At 39.9% G+C, this 13,985-nt stretch overlaps 1 long non-coding RNA gene across 6 annotated transcripts in view; it reads right to left on the bottom strand.

The window, feature by feature from the left end:
- Nucleotides 1-13,985, bottom strand: part of LOC141380562 (uncharacterized) — a 63,801-nt gene that overhangs the window by 40,302 nt on the left and 9,514 nt on the right. For 2 of the 6 annotated variants that reach the window (XR_012398768.1, XR_012398773.1), the window contains exon 4: nucleotides 12,985-13,100. The exons of 3 other annotated variants lie outside the window; for them this stretch is intronic. This is a non-coding gene — a long non-coding RNA (uncharacterized lncRNA). Of the gene's footprint in view, nucleotides 1-2,526; nucleotides 2,717-12,984; nucleotides 13,101-13,985 lie in introns of those variants that run through there. One more of the 6 variants, XR_012398769.1, reaches the window with a different exon arrangement.

Raw genomic sequence — 13,985 nt, 5'->3', positions numbered from 1 at the left:
ATTGGATAAATTTATAAGCATTCATTTATTTTCTTCTTCTTCTGCTTTCCTGGGGGCAGCAGTGTCAGAAGAGAGCCTCAGACCTCCCTATTCCCAGTCACTTCTTCAAGCTCCTCCTTGGGGATCCCGAGGCATCCCCAGGCCAGCCGAGAGACATAGTCCCTCCAGCATGTCCTGGGTCTTCTCCAAGGCCTCCTTCCGAGCTCCTCCCGGGTGACAGAGCTCCTCAAATCTATAAGGGTGCGCCCTGTCACCTTGCGAAAGAAACTCATTTTGGCAGAGATCTTGTCCTTTCGGTCATGACTCAAAGCTCAAGACTATAGGTGAGACATGGATTGACCGGTAAATTGAGAGCTTTGCCTTTGGACTCAGCTATTCTTCACCACATTGGACTGGTACATCCATCACATTACTGCTGCTGCTGAACTAATCCACCTGTCAATCTCATGTTCCACCCTTCCCTCACTCAAGAACAAAACCCGAAGACACTTGAACTCCTCCACCTGGGGTAAAGACTTTCATCCAAGTCACTTTTTTCCAGTTAAGGTGCTGATTCTTGTCCCAGCCGTGTCAAACTCAGCAGCAAACCGCCTTAGTGCATGCTGAAAGTCCATTTCGAATGAAGCCAACAGTACAACATCATCTGCAAATAACTTTGATGAATGCTGGGGTCTTTGAATCTGACCCCCTACAGCCCAAGGCTGCACATAGTAGTTCTGTCCATAAAAATTATAAACAGAACCAGTGACAAAGGGCAGCCTTTCCGGAGTCCAACATGCATTAGAAACTAGTTTGACTAATTGCTGGCAATGCGAACCAAACTCTGTTCACACAGGGACCAGACAGCCCTTGAAACAGCGCCCCTGACCTCATACTGCCAGAACACCCTCCGCAGAATGCCACGAAGGACACAGTTAAACAAGTTCTCCTCCACCAAACACATGTGGACTGGTTGAGCGTACTCGCATGAATTCTCCAGCACTCTGGTGAGGATTTAGAGCTGGTCCAGTTTAGCACTGCCTGGACATTGTTCCTCCTGGATCTGATGTTCAACCATCAGCCGGATCCTTCTCTCTAGTACCCTTGCTTAGACTTTTCCAGGGAGGCTGAGGAGTGTGATCCCCCTTTAGTTGGAACACACACTCCGGTTCCCCTTCTTAAAAATGGGAACCACCACCCTAGTTGCCCAGTTCAGAGGTACAGTCCCTAACCTCCATGCGATATTGTTGTGATGTGTCAACCAAGACAGCCCCACAATATCCAGAGACTTCAGATACACAGGGTGCATCTTATCCAACCCCATTGCTTTCCCACTGCGGAGCTTGCAAACTACCTAAGTGACCTCAACTTGAGTGATGGGGAATCTACCCCTGCTTCCCCAGTCTCTGCTTCCTCAATGAAAAACATGTCAGTGGGGTTGAGGAGATACTCAGCTTATTCCTTCCACCTTCCAACATCCCCAGTCAAGGTCAACAGCTACCTTCTTCTACCGTAAACAGTATCAGTGTGGAACTGCTTTCCCCTCCTGAGGCGCTGGACTATTATCCAGAATCTTTTTGAGGCCGACCGGTTGTCTTACTTCATGGACTTCCTGAACTCCTCCCAGGCCCGAGTTTTTGCTTCAGCAACTGCTTAGGCTGCAGCATGCTTTGCTTGTCGGTACCCATCAGCTCCCTCAGGAGCCCTACAAGCCAACCAAGCCCTGTAGGACTCCTTCTTCAGCTTGACTGCATCCCTTACTTCCAGTGACACCACCAAGTTTGTGGATTACCACCAGTACAGACACCACAGGGCTTGAAGCCACAGCTCTTGCTGGTCGCGTCAACAATGCAGTCTGGCCTTCCTGAACTCTATCCAGGCCCGAGTTTTTGCTTCAGCAACCGCCCAGGCTGCAGCATGCTTGGCTTGTCGATACCCATCAGCTGCCTCATGAGTCCTACAAGCAAAGCAAGCCCTGTAGGACTCCTTCTTCAGCTTGATGGCATCCCTTCTTTTCGGTGTCCACCACAAAGTTCGTGGATTGCCACTACGAAGGGCACCATAGGCCTTACAGCCACAGCTCCTCGCGTCAACAATGGAGTCTGAAAACATGGACAACTTGGTCTCAATTTCTCCAGCCTCCCATTGGATCTGGACAATGCTCTTCTGAAGGTGAGAGTTGAAAATCCCTCTAACTTGTGGTTCAGCCAGATGTTCCCAGAAGACCCTCACAATACGTTTGGGCCTGCTAGGTCTGTCCAGCTTTCCCATCTGCCAATGGATCCAAATCACCACCAATTGGTGATGAGTTGACAGCTCTACCCCTCTCTTTACCTTAGTGTCCAAGAAATACAATCGGAGATCAGATGATTCAACCACAAAGTTGATCATCGACCTCAAAACAACAAAAATAATCAAAACTTAAACTAAAATGAAAAAAAAAAAAATTAAAAGCAAACTCCTGCTAATAATGAAACCTATAGTATGCCTGTGATACTAAAGCTATACAGGGAACACTAAGCTATTAAAGGTGCAGTATACTATATAGGATTCGTAGAAAGCATTTTATTTGAAATATTTTCAATCTGCCTTTTCTCCGGAGCGCCTGAATGAATGCTTCAGCTTCTCTTCAGGTGCATCCTCTGGGAAAAAGCACATGGCGTTTCCAGAAAAACCCTCTAGCTTTCACTCTCTGAATCTCCATTATCCGTCCTGGTCTCTTGGGTGAACTGCAGAACTATAGACGACAAAAAAGAAACCATCAATGCTTCAGCAACAGAAAAAACAGCTTTTGTTCCAGTCTGAAAATCTGCACACTCAAAACTCTTGTTTGTCTGAAATCACTGGGCATAATTGAGATATAAAAGTGTGGTCATTTGCATGGGTTTGCATTAAAAGAAACGCGTGAGCTCCCGGGATGAATCCAAAAGTGCTCTCTTTAGTGTTGGGTTAAAGCGGATGAAGAGACAGACTTTTCCCAATGCTGGAGCGTCAGTCTGTCTGTCTGTCAGAATCGCTGCTTATCAGTGGCTCATTCACACACTGTCATAATGTGACACAGAGGAGCGCAGGCAATCATCCGTGAGCCTCTCAAAATACTACATTTCAGCTTTCATTCAGGCTTTTTTCATCTCTATTTTACGCTTTCTTTGCTGTACCAGTGCTGTATTAGGCTTAAAGGTGCTGTATGTAAGGTCTTTGAATCTTCTAAAGCATAAAAACACCATAACATGTTTGTAAGATGTTATTTTGCTTTTGAGGACTGTAGAAAAAAAAACACCTAAAATAATTATTATAAAATAATAAAAACATTAGCTGCGTCCCAAATACGCATACTTAGTGTGTTATAGTGTTTTAGAGTTGTCACACTGAAAACTCTAAAAGTCATAAGTGCACTTTAATTACCCGGATGATGCACTCATTCAGCCGGTAAAATGAAGTGTGTAATGATAGACACTTCGCGCACTCAACGACCGCAGGTTTGTTTACGTGTATCGGACGCACATGTTGGATAACTTTATTTATTTTGAATGGTAAAAGCAAAATTCTCCTACGAGAGTGATTATAGCGCCTCCCGATGGTGAATGTGGCAATACTCACGGCAGGTATTATGTGACAATACGGTCGTTTATTTCACTGGTTTGGCAACCGCCAAACGTCATCAGGGAAACGGTTTGAATTTTCTGCCATTTGGGACACCACCACATACATATACTATCCTGTTGAGTGTGTAAGTGCATAAGTGCATAGTGTATAGTGTGCCATTTGGGACGCAGCTACTTTAAAATACAGTTGAGTAATGGCTAATAATATTGACCTTTTTTTAATTAAAGGTTTCGCAAAACATCAAAACACATTTTTCGAGTCATATATGTGTCCCACACTGCTAAAAACACTATAAAGGACTAATATATTTTTACAAAAAAGTAAAAATTGGTTGTTTTTATGTTATTTCGAGCAAATTCGTTCTTCCAGTTTAAAATGAATTTTTGAAGCTGCATCACAACGATTAGATACTTACATGTATTCCAGCTAGGAGACTGGGTGTCTGTACCTGGGAGTACTTCAGGACGTCTCAGAGTGTGCTGCATTAATTCATGAGAAAGGCTTAGCTCAAACCTATTAGCGTGCTCTATAGCAACTGATAGCTTCGAAAACTGTTCTTTACCTGTACAGTGTTCAGACGGCAGACACCACGTTGTGTTGTCAAAACAAGTGGAAGAAGAATTGTTTGGAGGCACGGGTCGTCAGTGTTGCTTTTATAATTTGCTGCAGTGAAAGTTTTGTTTTCATTTCCCGCTATGAGAGCGCAGCTGGACTCACGTGTGGATTACAGTGCACGCGACGCGTGGCAAAAATAGGTTTGTACGGAACATTTTTTACTCGAGAGCTTTTCGCATCTGGAAATGGTCTATGTTTGTTTATTCAGAGGTTAGTTAGGTTAGTTAGTTCGTATCGTCAGCAGTACTCTTTCAGTGTTTAAAGACAGACCTTAGTCAAATGATTTCTAAGTTACTAAAGTTTACCGTACGTTAACATCGCTACAATATTATGGACTGAAAGATCTGCTGTAAATGCTGCTTTCCGAGTGTAAACATGTAAACACAATCAAACTATTACTGTTGTGTAGAATTTTTGCCACAATTTGTGACAGTAAACACACACGGCTTTCTGACGCTACCTACCCAGTGCATCTAAGTTGCCGAGTAATGAGGAGGGTTTTTTCTCTCATTCGCCGTTGGGTATCAAACATTGCATTAAAAATACACGCTTACAGCAGTTCCTCGAATCAAATATCGCGTTTGTCACATAAATAAACTGCCCTTTAAGAACTGCTTCTATTCTACCCCAGGTGTGCTCATTCTTTTTCTTATAAAGGGCCAAAAACTAAACTTGATTGAGGGCTGTGGGCTGAAGTTGAATATACCAAATTGTGTCCACTTGTTAGGTCTTGACGTATCAGTGACGCCTGGAATACTGTTTCCAGGTCCAAGCCACTCCTCATTTGAATTTAGAAAATGATCATTTATGGCCTCTTTATAGTCATATCACACTTTAAAGTGAATTTTATATGAAATTTTAGTGTACACATCGGTCTCTGGACTGCATCACAAATATCTTTGTTGCCTTAGATTTTTAAGCTGAATAAAATTAACCTTATGAGTCCACTGAACTCATATTATGTTAAACTGACTTAAAACAGCTTGTGTAAATTATAAAATTAAATTAGAACATGATTAACTTAGTTTAATAAATTGCAATGAACTAAATACATATACTGTCAGGCCTAATTGATCATATAATTTTTTACAGTGTAGAATTTGGAAAATAGAATATTGTATTGTTTATAATAATAATACAACAATAATTATAATGTTATTTATGTATAATAGTAATTTAATAAGGATAATAATAATAATAATAATGTCATTTTTTATAAATATTGTTATCATTTGTAATGTCGCTAACAACAAATGTGTGGATACAAATGCAGGGTTTATTATGCAGAGAATGGTCAGGCAAGCAACAGTCATCACAGAAGCAAACAGATGTTTACGGGCAATCCAGAGTCATGGTCAATAAGCATGCAAATGGTCAGTACTGCCAGGCAGCAAGCAACGTAAACAAACAAAAAGCAAGGGTCAAAACAAGGCAAGACAAGGAAAACGCACCGTAATGTTCACTATTCAGTTTAACAAGACTTGGCAACTGGTGTGTGTGTGTGTGTGTGTGTCTGTGCTGCTTTTAAAGTCCATGTAATCAGTTCTGAACAGCTTCAGCTGTGTGTGTTAGCAATCAGTGGAAAACCAAAACAGGTGTGAGTGTGTGGTGCATGACTGGAGCTTGTAGTCCATATACCGGCTGATTTGTAGTTCTGTGTGATCTGTGAGTTTACCAGCGATCTGTAAGGATTTGATTGCTGGTGTTTGTGACATCATTATTATTGTTATTAATACTACTACCATTACTAATACTATTACTAATAATAATAAATAATAAAAGCTATTACAATAATAAAAAACAGCAATGGCATTACATAAACAAACTGTGATCAATCAAAGGCCTGAAAGTCCTGAAAATTAATGAGTTTTGGTAGTTCATCATAAATAAACATATCAGTGTATAAGAAAAAAAAATATATATATATATAAATCAGTAAATAAATTATATATATATATATATATATATATATATATATATATATATATATATATATATACATATATATATATATATATATATATATATATACATATATACACATTTATTTCTTTTTATATATATATATAAAAATATAGTAATTTTGCCTTTGAAATACTGGAAAAGAAGACAATAACCCTAAGGACTAACTTTTTTCCCGTGTTATTGCTTGTATGCAGTTATTATAATTGAATGAACATTTATGTATTTACGTATTGATTTGAGCTTCCAGTCGCTCTTCGGTGTCTTTCAGCAGAGGTTTTGAAGCATTTGCTGCCGGATGGAGAATAAAGTAACTGAAATGACTGAGTGACCCTTTGTCTTTTTTTACCTCTTGTGTTTTTATCATCTTTCTAGGTCAGCGGCGTCTGCAGGAGTGAGTGCTCTCCTGGATTATTTATCAGTATTTCTAGAACAACCAAAATATCTCAGCGGTGCCGTAAAATGTTCAGAAGCTTGAGGACAACCGAGATGTCATCCGCATGAGAAGTGCACTGATTCAGAACAAAACATGTACAAAAAATACCATTCATGAGTTGGTTTTTAATGAATTAAAACATAAGGTAGTACTTTAAATGAAGGTTTCATCGGTTTACACTAGTTAGCAAAAAGTTTAACCAAGATGGCGGCGCGCATTGACGCAGCGGCTCAGAGCTCTCCTTCTCAGTGCTTTGTTTGTTTGTTTTTATATGTCTGTTTAATTTTTTTAACCTCAGCCAGTCAGGCGAAAATATTTTATAGTCGACAAGACCTCCTCTCAGTGGGATTACAGAGCAAAGAGACAGTTACAACAATGTTTATTCAGAACCACAGCATACCTGAGGACATAGCGAGAACACCGGGATCTCCGTGGTTTGTCATACCCGGAAATAATGGGAGGCGGCGGCGGCGGAACAGAAGGCAGAAACGAGGAAAAAGAGCGGGTGTGTGGGAACGACTCAGGAAAACCCCACACAAGCCACCGATCCCCAGCATCTTCCTTACGAATGCCAGATCAATTGCCAACAAAATGGATGAACTGAGGCTTCAGCTGGTAGAGAATAGACTATGCAGGGATTGCTGCGCTCTGATGCTAACAGAGTCATGGCTACATCCAGGAATACCTGACGCAGCGGTGGAGCTAACAGATTTCACCCTACACCGTCACGACAGAAACCATCTCTCACAGAAACAACGAGGTGGGGGTCTTTGTATTTATATTAGTGATAAATGGGCTAAAGACACTAAAGCTGTAGATAATCATTGCTCCCCAGATTTGGAGTATCTGACAGTTAAATGCAGACCCTTTTTCCTCCCCCGTGAGTTTTCATCAGCTGTTTTTATCACAGCAGTGTATATAGCTCCTGATGCTAATGCTAATTCAGCGCTTAACCTCCTCCATAATGCTATTAGCTCCCAACTAAACAAATATCCAGAGGCAGCACATATAATTGCTGGAGATTTTAATCATGTGGATCTTAAAATAGTGTTTCCCAAACTCCATCAGCATGTAAACTGTGCTACACGTGGGGGCAATCTATTAGATAAAGTATACTCTAACATTAAGCGAGGCTATAAAACAATACCAGCACCTCATATTGGTCAGTCTGACCACATATCCCTTTTTATGCTGCCAGTTTATTCTTCACTGAGGAAAAGAGACCCCCCCACCCTAAAAACTGTTACAGTATGGCCAGAGGGTGCATCCTTACAGCTACAGGACTGTTTCGCTCACACAGACTGGAGTGTGTTCGAATCCCAGGATCTGGAGGAGTACACTACATCAGTACTCTCTTACATTAAGCACTGTACAGACACTGTCACCACCGAGAAACACATCAGAGTGTATGCCAACCAAAAACCCTGGATGACAGCGGGGGTTAGGATTTTGCTGAAGGAAAGGAACATCGCCTTCAAGTCTGGTGACAAAGAGCGTTACAGTGCAGCTAGAGCAAACCTGAAAACAGGCATCAGAGGTGCCAAGTTGAAATATAAACACAAAATTGAGGGATATCTCCACAGCAATAATTCAAGACAAGTGTGGCAGGGGATACAAAATATTACCAACTACAGACCCAATCCCAGGTCTGTAGGGGTTGACAACACACTAGCAGAAGAGCTTAACTGCTTCTTTGCCCGCTTTGAACAACAGTCAGCAGAGGAAGCCACATTGCATTCACTATCAAATCCTAGCCATGTCTTCACAGTGGAGGAGGATGATGTTAGGAAAGTGCTGAGAACAGTAAACCCCAGAAAAGCAGCAGGACCTGATGGCATTACAGGGAGGGTGTTGAAAGACTGTGCAGATGAACTTACAGGGGTTTTTACAAAAATATTTAATTTGTCCCTTAGCCAGGCCATTGTTCCACTCTGTCTTAAGGCCTCAACAATCATTCCTGTCCCAAAAAAGACCACCATCAATAGTCTAAATGACTACCGGCCAGTAGCCTTAACCCCTGTTGTTATGAAGTGTTTTGAGAAGCTGGTAAGAAGTCACATCCTCCAAAGACTTCCTCCCGCATTTGATGCCCACCAGTTTGCATATAGGGAAAATAGATCAACAGAGGATGCCATAGCTATAGCCCTTCACACTACCCTGACCCATCTAGAACATAAAGACAGTTATGCCCGGATTCTCTTCATTGACTTCAGCTCTGCATTTAATACAATAATTCCAAAAAGACTGGTCTCTAAACTAAATCATCTCGGCTTTCCTTTCTCCATTTGCCTCTGGATTCAAGATTTCCTCAGTAACCGTTCACAGAGAGTCAAGGTAGAGCACCACGTCTCTTCAGCACTCAGCCTTAGCACAGGCTCCCCACAGGGATGTGTGCTGAGTCCCTTACTGTACACTCTTTATACACATGACTGCACTCCTTTCCATTCAAGTAATACTATCCTGAAATTTGCAGATGATATTGCAGTGGTCGGGCTCATCACGAATGGAGATGAGACCGCATACAGAGATGAAGTAAACCAACTGGCTTTATGGTGCACTGATAATAACTTGGCCCTCAATACCTTAAAAACAAAGGAAATCATAGTAGACTTTAGAAGGAACAGACCAGATACTCTGCCCATTCATATACATGGGGACTGTGTGGAGATTGTCAGCAATTTCAAGTATCTGGGCCTGCATCTGGATCAAAACATATCATGGAAAACCAACACTATTGCACTGGTCAAAAAGGCACAGCAGCGACTTCATTTTCTAAGGGTGTTAAAAAATAACAACTTGGCCCAAGAACTGCTAGTGTCCTTTTACAAATGCACTATTGAAAGTGTGCTGACGTATTGCATCCCAGTGTGGTATGCCAGTTGCACTGCCCAGGAAAAAGCTGCTCTCCAAAGGGTTGTCAATACAGCGCACAAAATCATCGGCTGCACTCTTCCCTCCTTAGAGGAGTTGTTTAAGGCCCACTGCTACAGCAAAGCATGCAGCATCCTGAAGGACTCGTCTCATCCAGCATACCACCTATTTCAAATGTTACCTTCGGGAAGACGATATAGAACCATAAAAGCCAAAACAAACAGACTAAAAAATAGCACATATCCAAGGGCTGTTGCAATAATGAATGGACATTAAATTGAGGGTGTTTCTAGCCAAAATTATTTTAATCTTTTTAATTTGCTGCTAGGATATGCACTTGCCACTTTATACACTTGGACATTAAATTGTATGCCTTCCTGGCTCACATTTTATTAACTTTTAAATTTGAAAAGCTGCTTGGAAATGCACTTGCCACTGTATATGCACATCATACCCACTTTTAATATTGTATTGTAACTCTTCATTTGATTTTATATTTTTATCTCTTTTTAATTATTGTTGTTGTTTTAGATAAATAGGACTGCACTGAAGGGAAGGGCAAATGTAAATTTCGTTGTATTTTGTACAATGACAATAAAGATTCTGATTCTGATTCTGATTCTGATTCTGATGAAACAACAATCAATAATACTGCTGTTTGATTTATTATTCTTTAAAAAATACTATCAGTTAACAGTGCACTATTTAACAAGCTTTGTAGTTGAATCAATAGCTCATCTCAACTTACATCAGTCAGACTTACTAAAAAAATAGCTTTATTCATGTAAACTTTGGATAACTTAAAAATGAAACCTGATTAACTGATTAAAAGGAACATAAAATAGTTGTCATTGCTTTTTGTCATGTAAAGGTTTCACAGTGTAGCTGAACTGACATTTTTAACAAATTGAAATTTTTTTGTTCACTGAAAAAAATATAGATTATGGACCTGTAATGGTCTATTTCCCAGTGCAAATATTTAAATATTCATCAAAGTAAATAAATATGCGGGAATCAATTTCTGCAGAAAATTCATTATAACCACAAAATTGACCATAACTTATGCATAAAACAAGCAATCCGGCTTTAAGAAAGGCCACTCAACTGAGACTGCCCTGCTCTCGGTCGTGGAGGATCTCAGACTGGCTAAAGCAGACTTAAAATCATCAGTCCTCATCTTGCTGGACTTGTCAGCTGCTTTTGACACTGTCAACCACCAGATCCTGCTATCTACGCTTGAGTCACTGGGCGTTGTGGGCACTGTTATACAATGGTTCAGATCTTACCTCTCTGACAGGTCATTCAGGGTGTCTTGGAGGGGAGAGGTGTCCAACCTACAGCATCTAAACACTGGGGTACCTCAAGGCTCTGTTCTTGGGCCACTTCTCTTCTCCATCTACACATCATCTCTAAGACCAGTCATCCAGAGACATGGATTCTCCTACCACTGCTATGCTGATGATACCCAGCTATACCTCTCTTTTCATCCTGATGATCCCTCGGTTCCAGCTCGTATCTCAGCCTGCCTGTTGGATATTTCACACTGGATGAAAGATCATCATCTTCAGCTGAACCTCGCAAAAACGCAAATGCTTGTAGTTTCTGCCAACCTGACTATACACCATAACTTTTCAATCCAGATGGATGCAAAAATTACTGCATCCAAAATGGTGAAAAGCCTTGGAGTAACGATTGATGACCGACTAAACTTCTCTCACCACAACTCACTCAAACTTCTCTAGAACTGCTTGATCGTGCAGATTCGCACTCTATAACATCAGGAAGATCCGACCCTTCCTATCTGAACATGCAGCTCAACTCCTTGTTCAAGCTCTTGTTCTCTCCAAACTGGATTACTGCAACTCTCTACTAGCCGGGCATCCAGCTAACTCTATCAAGCCTCTTTAGCTGCTCTAGAACGCAGCAGCACGAGTGGTCTTCAATGAACCTAAAAGAGCACATGTCACTCCACTACTCATTCATTTGCACTGGCTGCCAGTTGCTGCTCGCATCAAATTCAAAGCTCTGATGTTTGCCTACAAAGTGACTTCTGGCTTTGCTCCTTCTTATCTGCTCTTACTTCTGCAGATTTATGTGCCCTCCAGAAACTTGCATTCTGTGAATGAACGTCGCCTCGTGGTTCCACGCTCAATCTGCCCAGTTGGTGGAATGAACTCCCTAACTGCATCAGAACGGCAGAGTCACTCGCTATTTTCAAGAAACGACTAAAAACTCAACTATGTAGTCTCCACTTTACTTCCTAATCTGCAATTGCCTCTCTGAATATCACACTTAACTATACCCAAAAAAAAAATAAAAAAAATAAAAAATTACTAATACTTCCCTTCTTAGACTTTACAGACCTGAAACTTGCCTATAGCACTTATTCATTGTTGCTCTTAGTTGTGTAAATTGCTTCCTTGTCCTCATTTGTAAGTCGCTTTGGATAAAAGTGTCTGCTAAATGACTAAATGTAAATGTAAATAAAAACATATGTGGCTCTGGAGCACAAATCCAATCATAAGGGTCAATTTTCTAGACAATGAGATTTTTACATTAATAATTATAAGTCTAAAGCTAAATAAAAAAAACTTTCCATTTGTATAGTTTGTTAGGATGTGATAATATGACAAAACTCCTTGCCCTGTTAAAAATAATTTGTGAAATATTTGAAATAATAATAATAATAATAATAATAATAATTAATAATAATAATAATATTATATGTATATATATATATATATATATATATATATATATATATATATATATATATATATATATATATATATACTGCTTAAAACTAACATATTATTGGATATTATTATATGCATATTATTACTCAAATGCATATTATTTTCGTCAAATATAGCTGTACAACGTAGGATTTTGCACAACATGGTCACATATTGGTGAGGTAAACAGAGTCAGTTCTGATGTTAAATTGATAGTTCACATTAAAATTTAATTTACTCATTATTTATTACTATTTATAACACAAAGTGAAGACATTTTGAAGAAAACTGAAAACCATTAACCATTGACTTCTATAGTAGAAAAAAACTACTTCAATGGACGTCAATATATATGTTGAAAATCACCTATAAAACTGTGCAAATTAAGTTCTTAGCAATAAAAAATGACTTAAAACCTGATTTTACTCACTATTTACTATTTATAACACAAAAGAGGATATTTTGAAGTAACCATTGACTTCCTTAGTAGGAAAAACAACTTCAATGGAAGTCAATGGTTACCGGTTTCTAACATTCCTTAAAATATCTTCTTTGATGTTCAACAGAAGAAAGAAAATCATAAAGGTTTGAAACAAGTAAAAGCTGAGTAAATGATAAACGTTTGTGCAAAACTATCCCTTTAAGATTTACAAAACAGCCGTGACAAATGCCTAAATGCGCTATTAGGAGCATTTTAAGAAGTGACAATGATAAATCTGCACAAACAGCCGGATGAAAAACCGCATCCCGCTTTCCTGCACCACATGTAGGTCAGCTGACCTTCAGGAAGATGGAAACGCACTGCTTCATTGCCTCCTGAGGTCCCACGCTGAACCCTGGTCCTGCTACATTTCCCACCCAAACGGGAGGCTCTGAATGGATGAACACCGCCGTTTCTGAAGGTTAGACAAAATGCTCCTTGAATAATTATGTCACAGCGGACCTGCTCCAGATCCTTCCAGCAACAATCCTCTATTGCACGACAAAATAACAACTGATGTCCAGACAATTTAAGGGAATTTTAGAATCAGGTCAGTGTGTGTGTGTGTGTGTGTGTGTGTTTCTGTGAAGACATGACTGGGAGGGTTGAAATTTCAAAGTTAAAACAGTGTAAAGTTTTCCAAGGTGACATTGAAATGATCATTTAAGCTAAAAATGATACTTCTGTCTTTATTTACTCACACCTGTGTCATTCTAACCCATTTTACTTTCATTTTCCTTGATAATCTCATTTTAAGGTTCAAGTCTTGCAATTAATAAACATCAAACATTGGCAACAAAAACAGCTACAATGTCATAACAGCTTAAATTTCCCAGATTTAGAAAAGTAAAATAAATATTCTGAAGGTTATTTTGAGGTGAAACTCTACAGACACATTCTGGAGACACGAAAGATTTATCTTAAAGGGCACCTATGGTCAAAAATCTATTATTCAAGCTGTTTGGACCAAGTGTGCCGCAAGCCTGCGTTTGAGTGAAGGTCTCGGCCGTTAGATCGCCCCCTGGGGGCTGGCTGCAGTACAAGTCATAAAGCCCGTCTCCTCCGTGTTAATGAAGGAGACTTGAGCCCAAATAAAAAAAAATTATTACACTTGCAATAAAATGTCCCGAAAGATGGTTCTGGTGGATTAAGGCACTGGTTATTGTGCTGAAATAGGTGCAGATCTTCATTTTTGTAAACAGTTTGTTTTTAGCAGTAATTTAATGCTGGGCGTGTCATCGTGATTGACAGCTGTGATTGACAGTTTCTCAAAGCAGCGCGTCTGAGCTTCGGCAGGAGA

This window comes from Danio rerio, chromosome 23 (genome assembly GCF_049306965.1).
Source record: "Danio rerio strain Tuebingen ecotype United States chromosome 23, GRCz12tu, whole genome shotgun sequence".
Taxonomy (NCBI): domain Eukaryota; kingdom Metazoa; phylum Chordata; class Actinopteri; order Cypriniformes; family Danionidae; genus Danio; species Danio rerio.
Note: the sequence above shows the minus strand (reverse complement) of the source record. Positions and strands in the feature narration are given on the sequence as shown.